Genomic DNA, 13,379 nt, shown 5'->3' with positions numbered 1-13,379 from the left:
TCTATTGGGAAAGTAATTTTAAAAATAGTAGAATGTTTATGAGCCTTAATTAAATGAAATCTTCAGCTGGTGTAATCTGCTGGGCTATAAAGCTTCCTAATTATCTATTGCTATTCCTTGACCAGACCAAGCAAGCTTCTGCCTCAGGCCTTGGCACATGAATTTTTTCTACCTGGAATGTTCTTCTTGTAGGTGTTTTTAAGGTTTTCTCCTCCACTTCACCCTTCACCACCCTACCTAAAATAGTACTCTCCCCTTAGCACTTTCTAGTCCCATACCCTGCTTCACTTTTCTTTATATTATAGCACTCAATACTTCCTGACATACATGTGTTTATTATCTGTCTGCTCCACTAAAATGTAAGATTCTTGAGAACAGGAATTTATGTTTTGATCACTGTATTATTACCATCACTTGGAATAGTGACTGTCATATATGGTCACTAAATATTCACTAAATGAATAAATTAATCCAAAAGAGTTTATCAACTTTACAGAGGAAATACTTTAGAATGTATTAAGTAGGATAGATTAAATTCTAAATTTAGGTGAAATGGAGCTAAAGATCATAATTGTTTTCATAAGAGGAGTAAGGCAAATAATGATTACATCAAATGGAATGGATTCTTGGAAAAAATAAATCTTTGTTGCAAAAATTAAGAAAAAAGAAAAAGGAATGGGGCAAGCAATTTAATATTATTTATTTGAATATGTTGTCCAAGAGTATAAGTATTCAGAAATATTCAATTTGAGAGGAGAAGATGCTGTGGCTCTCAACAGTATGTGAAGAAATAGTGTGTTGGACTCGGGATTATTGTCTTTCTTAGCCCCGGTGCAAAATCCATGAAGAAGCTGGGGAAAATAAATTGAGCAATTGGCCTCTCATTTCAGCTTTTATTACTACTTCTTAGTCTTTTGTGCTCTTACTGCTAAGTTATTTTTTACTGAACTAGTATTTATTGGTTGTTTACAAAGTGAAAGAGTTGTTAAATAATGTTTTTTTACAAAATAAGAAAAAAGTTTAATTTCTGACAACCAGTAAAACCTAAGGGCTTTTCTGGAGGGTTTTTGTTGGAAGGTACAAGAGAAAGTTAGTTGAAGTGGGGATCTTGTCCCTACCCCCAAGGTTTCCATGTCTGCAATGATTTTTCTCCAAAGATTATAAATATTTTTTTAACCCCCTGTTGCCAATCTCTTTCTTACTCAACTTTCTTAGCTGGGATTTTGAAAAACATCTCTAAACTGGAGGAACAGAAAAATGAATTAGGTACATATACATTGAGAAGTGATGTCTTTTGGGATTGAATCCGTGACTAGCTGGTAATTTACCCAATTATAAAGACATGTGTTTCTAAAGTGTACCCCTTTCATCATGGGAACTACAGACAATAGTAGTTAAACTTTTACTAATCAGAATCAGGCCTCAGCATATGAGGAGATTTTTCAATCTTTTTTACTCATTATTACTCAGTACAGGTTAAGTGCTTATTATGTGTAAGACATTACAAGGCATACAAAGTTGAGTAAGAAATAAGAGTTTATAATCTAGCAGAAAGGATATAATCTCTATGATACAGGTTAGTCCTGTAATAAATGGATAAAATAAAAGCTGGTGAGATGCACAAGACAAAGATATCACTCCTAGTAAAGATTCAGAAAAAGTAGGAGGCAGTAAGTGACATTTCTATTGGATCTTGAATAAGAATTTTCTGATGAAGTAGGATGACAATCCAGCATGAGCAGAGGCATGGAGGTAGAAACTTATGGGTCATGTTCAGGCAACAGCAAAGTTCCAGAAGAAGCAAAAGGGGATGAAGTCAAGAGCCAGGGTGGAAAACTACTTTAAGAAGAAAGAATACTCCCAATTAAGAGAGAGAAACAAAGACCCAGAGGATAAAGATTCAGAGCAATTTGAGGTGGAGAGGTAGAGGAGATTCTTTCATAGCTTTAAGCTCCTTAGATTAGAGGGCAACATCATCTGTTGAAAGGAGGGGGATAAAAGTTATCTTCAGATCACTTATTCCAAGAACTTTACTTCAGAGCTATATGTCTTGAGAGGTTAAGAGCCTTTCCAAGGAGACAGTTTGGTATAGGAAACTAGAACCCAGGTCTTCTGATTTTGACTCCAAGTGTTTCTTGCCAAAAGTAAAAATCCCCCAAAGACCTATATACCAAAATAATTTTCCAAGTTAAGCATTTCTCATCAAATAAGTAACTTTGATCTATGCACATGATAATGCAGGCTGTAAAAGAAATCAGATGAACCCTTGTAAACATCTCTTTTTAGAGGGAAAAAAGGAGATTTATTGCTTTCAATGGAAAGAGCACAACAGAAGTACTATGCGTCAAACAAGGACAGTGTCCTGACCGTGGCTCAAGAGACTATTGGGGCACTGAGTGGCCCCCTTTTCTTTATAGCACACTGTTCTTGTGGGCTGGGTACCCAACTAACCTGGTAGAGCCAAGGAAGGGAACTCTGGGTCTGCTGCTCTCGTGAATCTATAGACCCTGAATGGATAGTTCCAACCAATGTCTTAGTTTTGGTTTAATTTCATGGGTTTTGCAGAACTCGAAGTTAGACACTCAAAATGGCTCTGGTCATTCATGCCGCTTGGCCATCCAAGGATGGAGTGGAACATCAGTAATTGTTGGACTTTAGGCAGCATAGTAAGTTTGGGGTTGGCAATTGTCAGTCTCAAGTGTGAATGCAATGCTGCATCTTTGGCATCACATGAGGGCATCCTCGATGGATGCCCTCCAGGAACAAATTTGAGGAGACAATATTTTCCTGTTCTTTATCTATGGAAGAGGCAGCACCCTAGTAGTTTGTAGGCTGAAGGATTGTTTGCATAGTTATCAAAGTGAACATACTGGAATGAAGAGCAGGATGGGCTTACTATCTTGGCATTTAAAAATGGCAAATGCCAAACTTTTCCATGTGCACACATGTGTGTGCTAAGAGACTGAAACTCTCCTTGAGATAACTCCTTGGGCAGCATATGGGGAGTCCTGGAAATGAACCTCTCTGATTCTAGGTGAGCTGAGACCCTTCACAAGAGAGGATGTTTTAGGTTTCAGAGATTTCCCAGCCAGGTTTCCAGTTATGAGCATCCTGGGCAGGAAATTGCTGATTCTGCACTCGTGTTACTATTGATACACTGCTGTCTAAAATCTGTTGACACATTTCATGAGATTTTACATATAGGCTGTGAGGCAGTTAACCTAAACAAAACATTTATGGGATGTATCAAAAAATAAAACTGCAAAAAAGAAATTTTGGTCCATCAGTGGGCCAATAGGTATTGCCATGTTTTGGTACTATCATTTTCCCCCTTAATATCAGTCTTTGTTATCTAGGAGAAACCATCATTCCCTAGCCCAGGGTTGGGAGACTTTTCTTGAAGAATCAGAGTGTAAATGTTTTAGGATTTTCAGGCTATATGGTCTTTATTGAAACTACTTACCACTAGCTACTGTTGTAGCACAAAAACAGCCACCAATAATATGCAAATGAATGGTCTTGCTTATGTTCCAATAAAACTTTATTTTTAAAAGGCAGGCAGTGAGCCACAGTTTTCAGACCCCTGCTCTAGTCCAATGTCTATATTTTACTAAATCTCAGAGAGGTGTCTAGCTAAAGGTTACACAGTGGCAGGCTTGGGATAAAAATGTAGATATCTTCCTTTTTTTACTCCATTTAAGAATAATCTTTTAAAATAGTTTTAATTACTAAATAATTATAAAAATATTCATTAGATATGTGGAAGGTATAAAGAATAACAATAAAACAAACATCTGTGTAACCATCATGCAGTCAGTCTAGGAAGCAGAACGTTACCATTTCCTTTGATGTTGTGCGCGTGCCCCACCCCAGGCCCTTCCCTTTCTCTCTCCCACCCCAGAGATATTCCCTTACCTGAATTTTGGGTTGTTTATTCCCTTGTGTGAAGAATCATGGTTTCACCTCATGTACTTGTATTCTTTTTATAGGTTTAAAAAGTTATTCTCTTAGATGGTTTTATTTCATTTCCCTAGTATTAGAAAATTTAGGAAAAAAGGTCAAATTAGGCTTAGTGAATAGTTGAAGATTTCCTTTGTGGTTTATTCTTGGCAATATGCTGAGAAGGTCCGAGAAGCCAGAGTTAGAGTGCCTACAGTGTCTGACTTTAATTCATTTCATGGCCTATTCTTGGGTTTCTTGTGCCATTGCAGAGGTCGTCTTGGCTGACAGACAAGTGTAGGAGTTTAGTGGCTTTCTACTCCCACCCTTCTTCCTGAGGAAATTGCTGTGGTAAATCAGGGCTGTTTCTAGGAATGGCAAGGTATATTGGTCTGACAGTGATTTTATCTTTTAACTAAATGCATACAATAATACCATAACTTTTCCAAGTTACATTAATTAGAGAAACTTATGTTAAAGAAAAGTTTTGTTTGTGGCATATAATAAACAAAAAAGGTCAATCTCAAGGATGATATTTGGTCAATAAGCAAAAGCATTGTTCTAATATTTGTGAATATTATATATGTGAGTATTAGATATTAGAATGTGATTTAGCCCGGAGTAGTGGCAAGCACCTGGGCCCCAGTGACTCAGGAGGCTAAGGGGTGGGAGGATGGCTTGAGCACAGGAGTTCGAGACCAGCCTGGGCAACGTAGTGAGACACCGTCTCTAAAAACAGAACAGAACAAAAAAGCCCTCAGATTCTTTTTAAGGAGAAAGTTGGTGCATTAAACTTGGATTCTGTTACCTTGAGGATGACATTATTTCCTGATAAATTGATATGTTTTGTTTTGTTTTTAAAAAAGCCTTGAGTATCCTGTCCACATCCCTTTGACTCCACCATTTCAGTAAACTCCAAGATTTCCAAAAAAAGAAAGTGATTTAGATAGACACATTTCCTTGCTTTTTAGGTACCCAAAACTTTTTTAGAATCTAATTTTTCAGGGATGCCTTTGGTGGCTCTTAGAAAATATTTTGTCATCTACTTATACAAATGCTTCATTTTCTTCCCCTTACATCTGTACATAATTTATCAAACTCACTATAGGTTGTTCCTCATGGATAGTGAAAAGTTTGAACTTGACCCATCCAAATGCCTTCACTGAGTTTCCTCTGTGAAGTGAGTGTTTGGTAGGTTATCTCTGACCACAGCCTGAGAAGAAAAGAGTTGGGGTTTTGGCATCATATTCCAATATCTTTCTCAGTTATCTCAACATATTTTTCAAATTTCCATTACAACTGTAACTGCCCTAGTCCATCATTTTATATTTTCATTACTTCAGGTCAGTACCTTCCTGTCTAGCCTGCTTTCCTCTTTTTCAATGGTTCTCAATTCATTGAAATCGCCTGAGAGCTTTAAAAAATACTAATGTCTCATCTATCCCACAGAGATTTTTATTTAATTGGTCTGGGGTACAGCTTGGGCATATTAAAATCATATTACAGTTTTAAAAGCTCTCCAGATGATTCTACTGAACAGCTAAGGTTGAGAGCCACTGCTCTAGTACCAGAGGGTCATCTACTTTAACCTATCACCCTCATGTAAGGGAATACCTTTGAGCAGGAGAATGGATAGGCCTTGGAGACTGATCACGTATTTGGCATGAGAAGGAGGAATGTGTATAGGATGTTGCCTAGGTTTTTGGGCTTGTGCAATGGATGGATGAAGGTGCTATTTACTTATGCAGCAAAAACAGACACTTTGCTTAAGAGTGAAAATAATGATTCAGTTTTGGATATGAGAATTTGCAGAACCCATGGGACATCCATTTGGAGATAAGAAGTATTAGGAAATATTAGAGGAGACCAAAACTCAAATAGGGATTTATTCTCTGTTGCTAAAAGTATTTAAAAAATCCCTGCTGGGTGCTTATCAACTTTTGCTTAAATATTTCCAGCAAAAGAGAATGAATCATCCATTCTGTCTTTGGACAGCTAAAATATTAATAGTTCAGAGGTTCTTCCTCTGCTTTGCTCCTAACCTCTGTCCAGTGATCTTTTTTCTGCCATTGGAGCTATTTACAAGTCTACTTTCATTTCCACGCAATGGTCTTCAAGCCTCAGAAGAAATTTATTCTCAATTGTTCTCTTCCTTGGGACCAAAGTCACCAGTTCCTCATTTAATATGCTTGCAGTAGCCATACTTGCTAACATATCTTCTTACCAAATCAGCTAAACATAAATGTTAATTATTAACAAATACCTTAGACCTGATTATTACGCATTTCCTAATCATGTCTTTACTTAATGACATTAAATATCCTGACTTAAAAAAAGAAACCTCTCTATGTATTTGCACTCTAGAAGAGGTGATAGTCTTCTCTGAAATAATGTTTTTCTTTCTCTATAAACCCTTCTATATTTTAAAAAAATAATTAGATTTGAAAATAGAAAAAATTACATAAAAATACACTACATCTCATTGAATAAAATATCCTTATAATCATTTTAAGAATTATCTCATTACGGACAAATACTTGACTTCTTTATTTCTAGAGTGAAGATAATGGTCATTTAAAAGTCATGGATAATAACTCAAAACAAAGACCACACATGAGACTTTTGCTCTTCTTTGTGCAAAAGATTTAATCTTTAAGGACAAATGTGGCATTCAGTTTCTCATTACTTCCATTCCAGAAGGTATGCGCACATTTGGATTACCAAGCTCCCTTTTATTCCCTCGGAAACCGTTCTGAGCTCGGAATTCGTTGTTTAGATCATGATTCATACATCAGAGAAGAATTGGAGAGTCTCCTTTAGGTACTTGGCAGAGCTAGGACATATTTCCATATATAGCTGGAGAAACCTTTGTCGCCCATTCTGGCTCGAGAGGATGTTATTAAAAGTTCATTCCTGAGTTCTTTTTTTGCCAAGGAACAGCAGTGGGCACTAACAGTTCGTGCCTGGAGGCACTAAGGCTTGCTCCCACGTAGAGGACTGGCCGTGTGTACTGAGAACCGTCCCGTCCCTAGGTGTCCTCGGTCGCTCCCTTTATAGCCCTTGCGCACATGTGTGGGTGGCAGTTGTTGATTCTTTCCTGGCCCACTTCCTACTCCTGGCTCTGGGAAGCCCCATGGGCAGCCTTTGCAGAGATGAGTCAAGGCAGTGTCTAATCTCCTGAGTCATGGCCAGAGGCTCCTCAGTTACTCTCTGAGGATGGGATCTGTTTACCTCAGAGTTCCCTCTCTGAGGGTATTCGGAATTTTGGATGGTGGCCTGGAATTTAGAGGAGTGGAGTTCTCTAGGGAAAAGCTGTGCTGGTGGCAGCCAGCTTATAAAGTTTATACTGTCTGCCCTTTGATAAGGGTTGTATGGATGTAGTAAATGTTCTTTGGGAAAACGAAAAGTCCAATAGACCCTCAATTCTGGCTTTGCACGTACTGTGACCCTCCAGGCATCAGTCCAGGGGAATGGGAAAGGATCTCTCTTTGTTCCTTTCCTTCCGTCTCCACCTGTTGCAGTTCTTTTTTTTTTTTTTTTTTTTTTTTGAGACAGAGTCTCACCCTGTTGCCCAGGCTAGAGTGAGTGCCATGGCGTCAGCCTAGCTCACAGCAACCTCAAACTCCTGAGCTCAAGCGATCCTCCTGTCTCAGCCTCCCGAGTAGCTGGGACTACAGGCATGCGCCACCATGCCCGGCTAATTTTTTCTATATATATTTTTAGCTGTCCATATAATTTCTTTCTATTTTTAGTAGAGGTGGGGTCTCGCTCTTGCTCAGGCTGGTCTCGAACTCCTGAGCTCAAACGATCCGCCCACCTCGGCCTCCCAGAGTGCTAGGATTACAGGCGTGAGCCACCGCGCCCGGCCCCTGTTGCAGTTCTACTCAGCTTTCAAGCTCATCTTCAAGGAAGAAGGAGACAGACTTACGTTTTGAATCTTGGACCTCAAAGTGTGGAGCCTTGTTCAAATTAATTTGCTTCTTTGGACTTGTTTTCCTCATCCTTAAAATGCGGTTAACAATGCTTATTGCACAGGGTTTTAGGTGATGATTAAATAAGATTAGATGAGTTAATCTATATAACCCATTTTAGTAGATCTTCTAAGGAAAGCAAGTGTTTTTAGTTAGAAGAGCATGGACTTTGGACCCATTCACATTTAGGTTCACTCTGGATCTGTTCTTCTCTGGCTGGCATGATTGCTGACTTAAGACACCCACGCATTTATGTTCTGTAATCCTTGGCTTCATCTTCTCTAAAACTGTACCATCCTCAGAGGATTATTTTAAGATTTAAGTGCACCAGCTTGTCCTACTTGGGCAGTAATTCGTAGACAGTCAAAAAATGTTAGCTCCCCTCCTGAAAAGGCTTTTCCCAGGCCCACCTTCCACCTCACCACCTCCTCAGAGACACTTTTCCTTTTCTTGTCCTTTTCTCTAACAGTTTTTTTTTGTTGTTGTTTATAACTTTACCTTATAACTTCTTTCACCGTTTCTCTCTGTAGGTTGGTATCTTTTGCACTTGATGGTCAATTACTTAGAAGCAGAGTCTTCCTCTTTATTCTCATAGATCTCTGATGTGGAACCACATCCCTTTATTCCCAGAAACCTGGAAAAACTCCCTTTCCCCCAATTCCCTTAAATTTAAATTCCAGTTTAATTCAGAGTTAATTTCTTAAACTTTTCTGCCCAACTCAAATATCTTGCAGTAAAAATGACTAGAGAAGTAAATAGCTTTGTGCTCAGTGTAATGCATATTACATTTGGTATTTAATTCAAAGCCCTTGTGTTTCTATTGTTGTTCTGCAAAGTTGTAAGAGGGAAGCTAGAAGAAAGACTATCTAGAAATAGAAGCTTTACATTTTGATTAAAAATTAATGGACATGGTGTTCATTTAGAATAAACTAAGCCTGAAATGAATCCAGAATGTTGAAATCTTGGGCACAATACACCTTATTCAGAAGCCCCAAAGGCACATAGTTGTAGTATTGATTCAATCATCTTTTAATAATGGTTTAGCAATTGTGAAAAGAGAATTTGAAAGAACATCCAAAATTCAGGTTTTCTTCAAGGACAGAAAAAGTAGTCAGGTTTGCGTCAGAAATGTTGATGGTTTAAATATAAATCAGAACTGCATAACATATTCTATTTCATTTACCTTTGGAAGATCATCCATCGCTTCCAGATATCAGGAGTATTAGGTAGGCAGGATTCGGTAGTTCCTTATACTGTTAATTATTCCCCTCTTTTCCTTCTCTTTTTTCTTTAGCTTGCTGCTTAATTTGTGTGGAATGCCTAATATCCTGAGTCTGGTGCCTGAACACTTTTAGAATGTAATGTTGGCTGGAATAACAGATAAACAGTTTTCAGTGAAACACTGGGCATTTATTCAATGACCTGTAACGTAGCCTGTTGCTTTTGCCCCAGGTTCCAGTATATGCTGCCCCTAAGTTCCTGTCAGAACACACAGAGAAGCATTCCAGAACCCCGGGATGCATTCCTTGCATGCACAGGAATCTCTGGGAAGTTATACTTTTGACGAAAATGGACAGAGGTGCTACCACTTTGTACATCTTAACACCTCCAGGGTTATTTCCTAATGCCAGTCCCTTTAGACTGCATTAAAAATACATTTGAGTCACAGCACTGGACACTACTACAGGGAACACTGGAGCTGTAGTAACTGCCTTAGCTATCACACGAAGTGATGGTCTGGGATCTGTCAACTTGGTTTTCTGACTAGGCAAGGAATATTAAAACCTTTCTCTTTTGCCGGACCTATAGATTTCAGTTTGGGAAAAGTCCTTTGACTTTGACAACGTAGGCTGAAACACGTGGAGATAAAATGACGGGAGCAAAGCTGAAACTGCATTTTAGCTTAAAGGATAGGAAGTGAATAGCTTTCCCTGACATGTGAGTGCATGGATGTTCCTTCTGGAGTCAGAGGTGGCTTTTAGTTACCAGGCAAAATAAACATATTTGGCACTCCAAGGACCAGTTTGCCAAGTTAGACTCCCATATCCTAATGAGGTTGCTAATTCTATTCTCCATCAATGATATTTAGCTGTGGAAAAGGCTGCTTCATCGTTAAACCTTTCTTAGCAAAAAGTACAAATAAAATAAAAGCATCAACGAAAAGCAACCAGTTGGCAAGTGTGTTGCAAACTGACCTAAGAAACATGTTCTGCAGAATTGTTAGGTTCTATTGGAGAGACAACATTTACCAATACTCAGAGATGGGCAAAGGTTAGCTACTCCTCTACATCCCCCTACCAGGTTACAATAAAAATGAAATTTGGCCAAATTACATAATACAAACAATGTTTAGATGTTTTTAGGTAAACATTTATTAGATGACTTGTTTTATAAACTTGAGGAAGTCTCAAGTGATTAGGGAAGCAATGCTTTGTCCACACATTGCATGAAAGGTTTACTCAAGGCAGATAAGACAGTATTGTAGGGGCAGAATTCAGTTAACTCTTTACCAGAATCCTCCAAACCTGTGGCTGGACACAGGATTGTTTAGGGATCAGCCTTGGACCTTGTGGTGGAGGTAAAGTTTCCTGTTCCTTTTTCCTATATGGGTGGCGAGTATCTCAGTAATATATATATATATTTTTTTTACCAATTCTCCTATCTTATATATCACCAATTTTGCCAGCAATAGTCCATTTTTAACATCCATTATGCTAGTTAATAAGTTATTACTTTCACCAAGGAAAATGCATTTCTAATACTCATTATGCTAATTAGTAAAGTCTCTGGTCATGACCCGAGATAAAGAGAGTTGAAGCATTTGTAGTAGCCCCTGATAGTGTGGCCTTTCTGGTTAAATGTTAGCTGACCATTCCAGGAGTGTGGATTCCCAATTAGGGTAACTGCAACACTTAAGTGTAGCTAAAGTTAATGTACATGTTTGTAATGTTGACGCGTTTAAGAGTAAATCATAGACGTTGTCATGACATGGATGTAAAGAAAAAGCAAAAAGCAAATAAAAATGAATATCTGATTTATATTTCAGTGAAAATACATGGGTCCTATTTGCTTTCACATTATATTTTTATGTTAAAACACTCAGCACAGGAAAGAGATTAAACAGTTTTATCAAATAAGAATCTTGTGTCTCAGGGTGATTTATTCAATCAGCTAATTCAATGAACATTTATTGAGTATCTGCTGTGTGCAGGTGATACAGAGATGAAAGGGCACAATTCTTGCCCTCAGCCCGTTTTTACCAATACACCTCACTAAAGAATATACACAAACGAGATCGGGCGCGTTCAGGGTGGTATCTAGGTCAGAAAAAATGTCATATTTTTTTCTACTTACATTATAGTTTTTATTTCTTCCATTAAGAATTATCTTGCTATAGGATAAAATGCTACTTTTTCCAAAAGTTGATCAATTTTCATATACTAAATTCTTGTATACACGTGAATCTGTTTCTTTACTCCCAAATCTATTCTAATAATCTATTTATTCATTCTTGTGTCTGTACCACACTTTTAATTAGAAAATGTAAAAAACTAGAAATTAAAAATGTTAATCATATAAAATTAAGAAAATTTAATGTTAAGGTATTATATACATTTGCAAACAATGACTTTATTGAACAATGGCATGACTGAAAGAATAAATTCATCAAGAGTTTTGATTATAAAAAAAGAATATACACAGATTGCAAATGAGCACATGGAAAGATGCTCAACATCATTTGTCATTAGGGAATATTGCAAATTAAAATGAGATACAACTACATGTCTATTAGAGTGGTGACAATCCAAAAAAAACAAGAAAATACCATTACTGGTGAAGATGCAGAGCAATAGGAACTCTCATTCATTGCTGGTGGGAATACAAAATGGTACAGCCATTTTGGAAGATAGTTTGGCAGTTTCTTACAAAGCTAAATATAGTCTTATCATTCAATCCAGCAATTGTACTCCTAGGTATTTTCCAAATGGATTTGAAAACTTATGTCCACATAAAAAGCTACATGTAAATATTTTGGCAGCTTTATGCATAATCACCCAAAACTGGAATCAACCAAGATGTCCTTTAATAGGTGTATAAACGAATGATATTCATACATTAAAATTACATCCATATAATAAAATATTATTCAGTGAAAGAAAAGAAGTGAATGATCAAGTTACAAAAAGACTTGGATGAATCTTAAATGCATATTGCTGAGTGAAAGGCCACATACCATATGATTCCAATTATACGACATTCTTGAAAAGTGACTATAGTGACAGTAAAACTACAGTGGTTGCTGGAGTGGGGGTAGTGTTGAACAGGTGAAGCACAGGGGTTTTTTAGGTTAGTGAAACTGTTTTATATGATATTATAATTGTGGATACATGTCACTATGTATTTTTAAAAACCCATAGAATTTTATAGTACAAAGAGTGAATATTAATGTATGCAAATTAAAAAATCATATAGGCCAGGTGTGGTGGCTCATGCCTGTGATCCCAGCACTTTGGGAGGTTGAGGGAGGAGGATTGCTTGAGGCCAGGAGTTTGAGACCAGCTGGGCAATATAGCGAGACCCTGTCTCTACAAAAAATAAAAATTAACTGGGCATGGTGGTGAGTGCCTGTATTCCCAGCTACTTGAGAGGCTGAGGCAGAAGGATCACTTGAGCCCAGGAATTAGAGGTTACAGTGAGTTAAGATTGGGCCACTGCACTCCAGCCTGGATGACAGAGCGAGACCCTGTCTCAAAAAAAAAGAGAAATCATTTAGAAGTGTGGGGATCCTAGGATTGAATGTAGGGTGTGACAAAACAACTGCCCCTTATCCTTGGGGGACACATTCCAAGACCCCCAGTAGTTGCCTCAAACCATGGATAGGACTGAACCCTGTGTATACCATGTTTATTCATCTGATAACCACAGTGGCTACCAAGTGACTAATGGGTGGGTGGTATGTACAGTGGGAATATGCTGGACAAACGGATGATTCACATTCCAGGCAGGGGGCTGGGGTGGTGCAAGCTTTCATCATTCTTCTCAGAATGGTGTGCATTTTAAAACTTTTGAGTTATTTATTTCTGGAATTTTCCATGTAATGTTTTCTGACTGAAGTTGACCACAGTAACTGAAACCTAGATCTGCAGATAAGGGGGGACTACTGTATATTACAAATGTATGAAACATTCTTACTGAAGGGAGGGGGGAAATATGTTGACCTGAATAACTGTGGAAATGAGTGAAGTCCATAAGACTAAAGGCAAAAGAAGAAGCTGTGTCTAAGCATGATAGTCTAGTTGAAAAAGTTGTTTCTTATGAGGGTATGCGTTAACTATTCTGATACTGCCATGCATGTGTATTGGAATTGAACAATTAAGTAAATAAATGGTGGAAGGTGGGGGCCAGGTTTCTTACTGTTGGAGTGAGAGTTTACACTGCCACTGAAGGAGGCAGAACGATTCATGTGGT

At 37.9% G+C, this 13,379-nt stretch overlaps 1 protein-coding gene across 1 annotated transcript in view; it reads left to right on the top strand.

The window, feature by feature from the left end:
• PLCL1 (phospholipase C like 1 (inactive)) overlaps nt 1–13,379 on the top strand; it is a 300,618-nt gene that overhangs the window by 85,948 nt on the left and 201,291 nt on the right. The window lies entirely within an intron of this gene.

This window comes from Eulemur rufifrons, chromosome 1 (genome assembly GCF_041146395.1).
Source record: "Eulemur rufifrons isolate Redbay chromosome 1, OSU_ERuf_1, whole genome shotgun sequence".
NCBI lineage: Eukaryota > Metazoa > Chordata > Mammalia > Primates > Lemuridae > Eulemur > Eulemur rufifrons.
The sequence above is the reverse complement of the archived record's forward strand: the minus strand, read 5'-3'. Positions and strand labels throughout refer to the sequence as shown.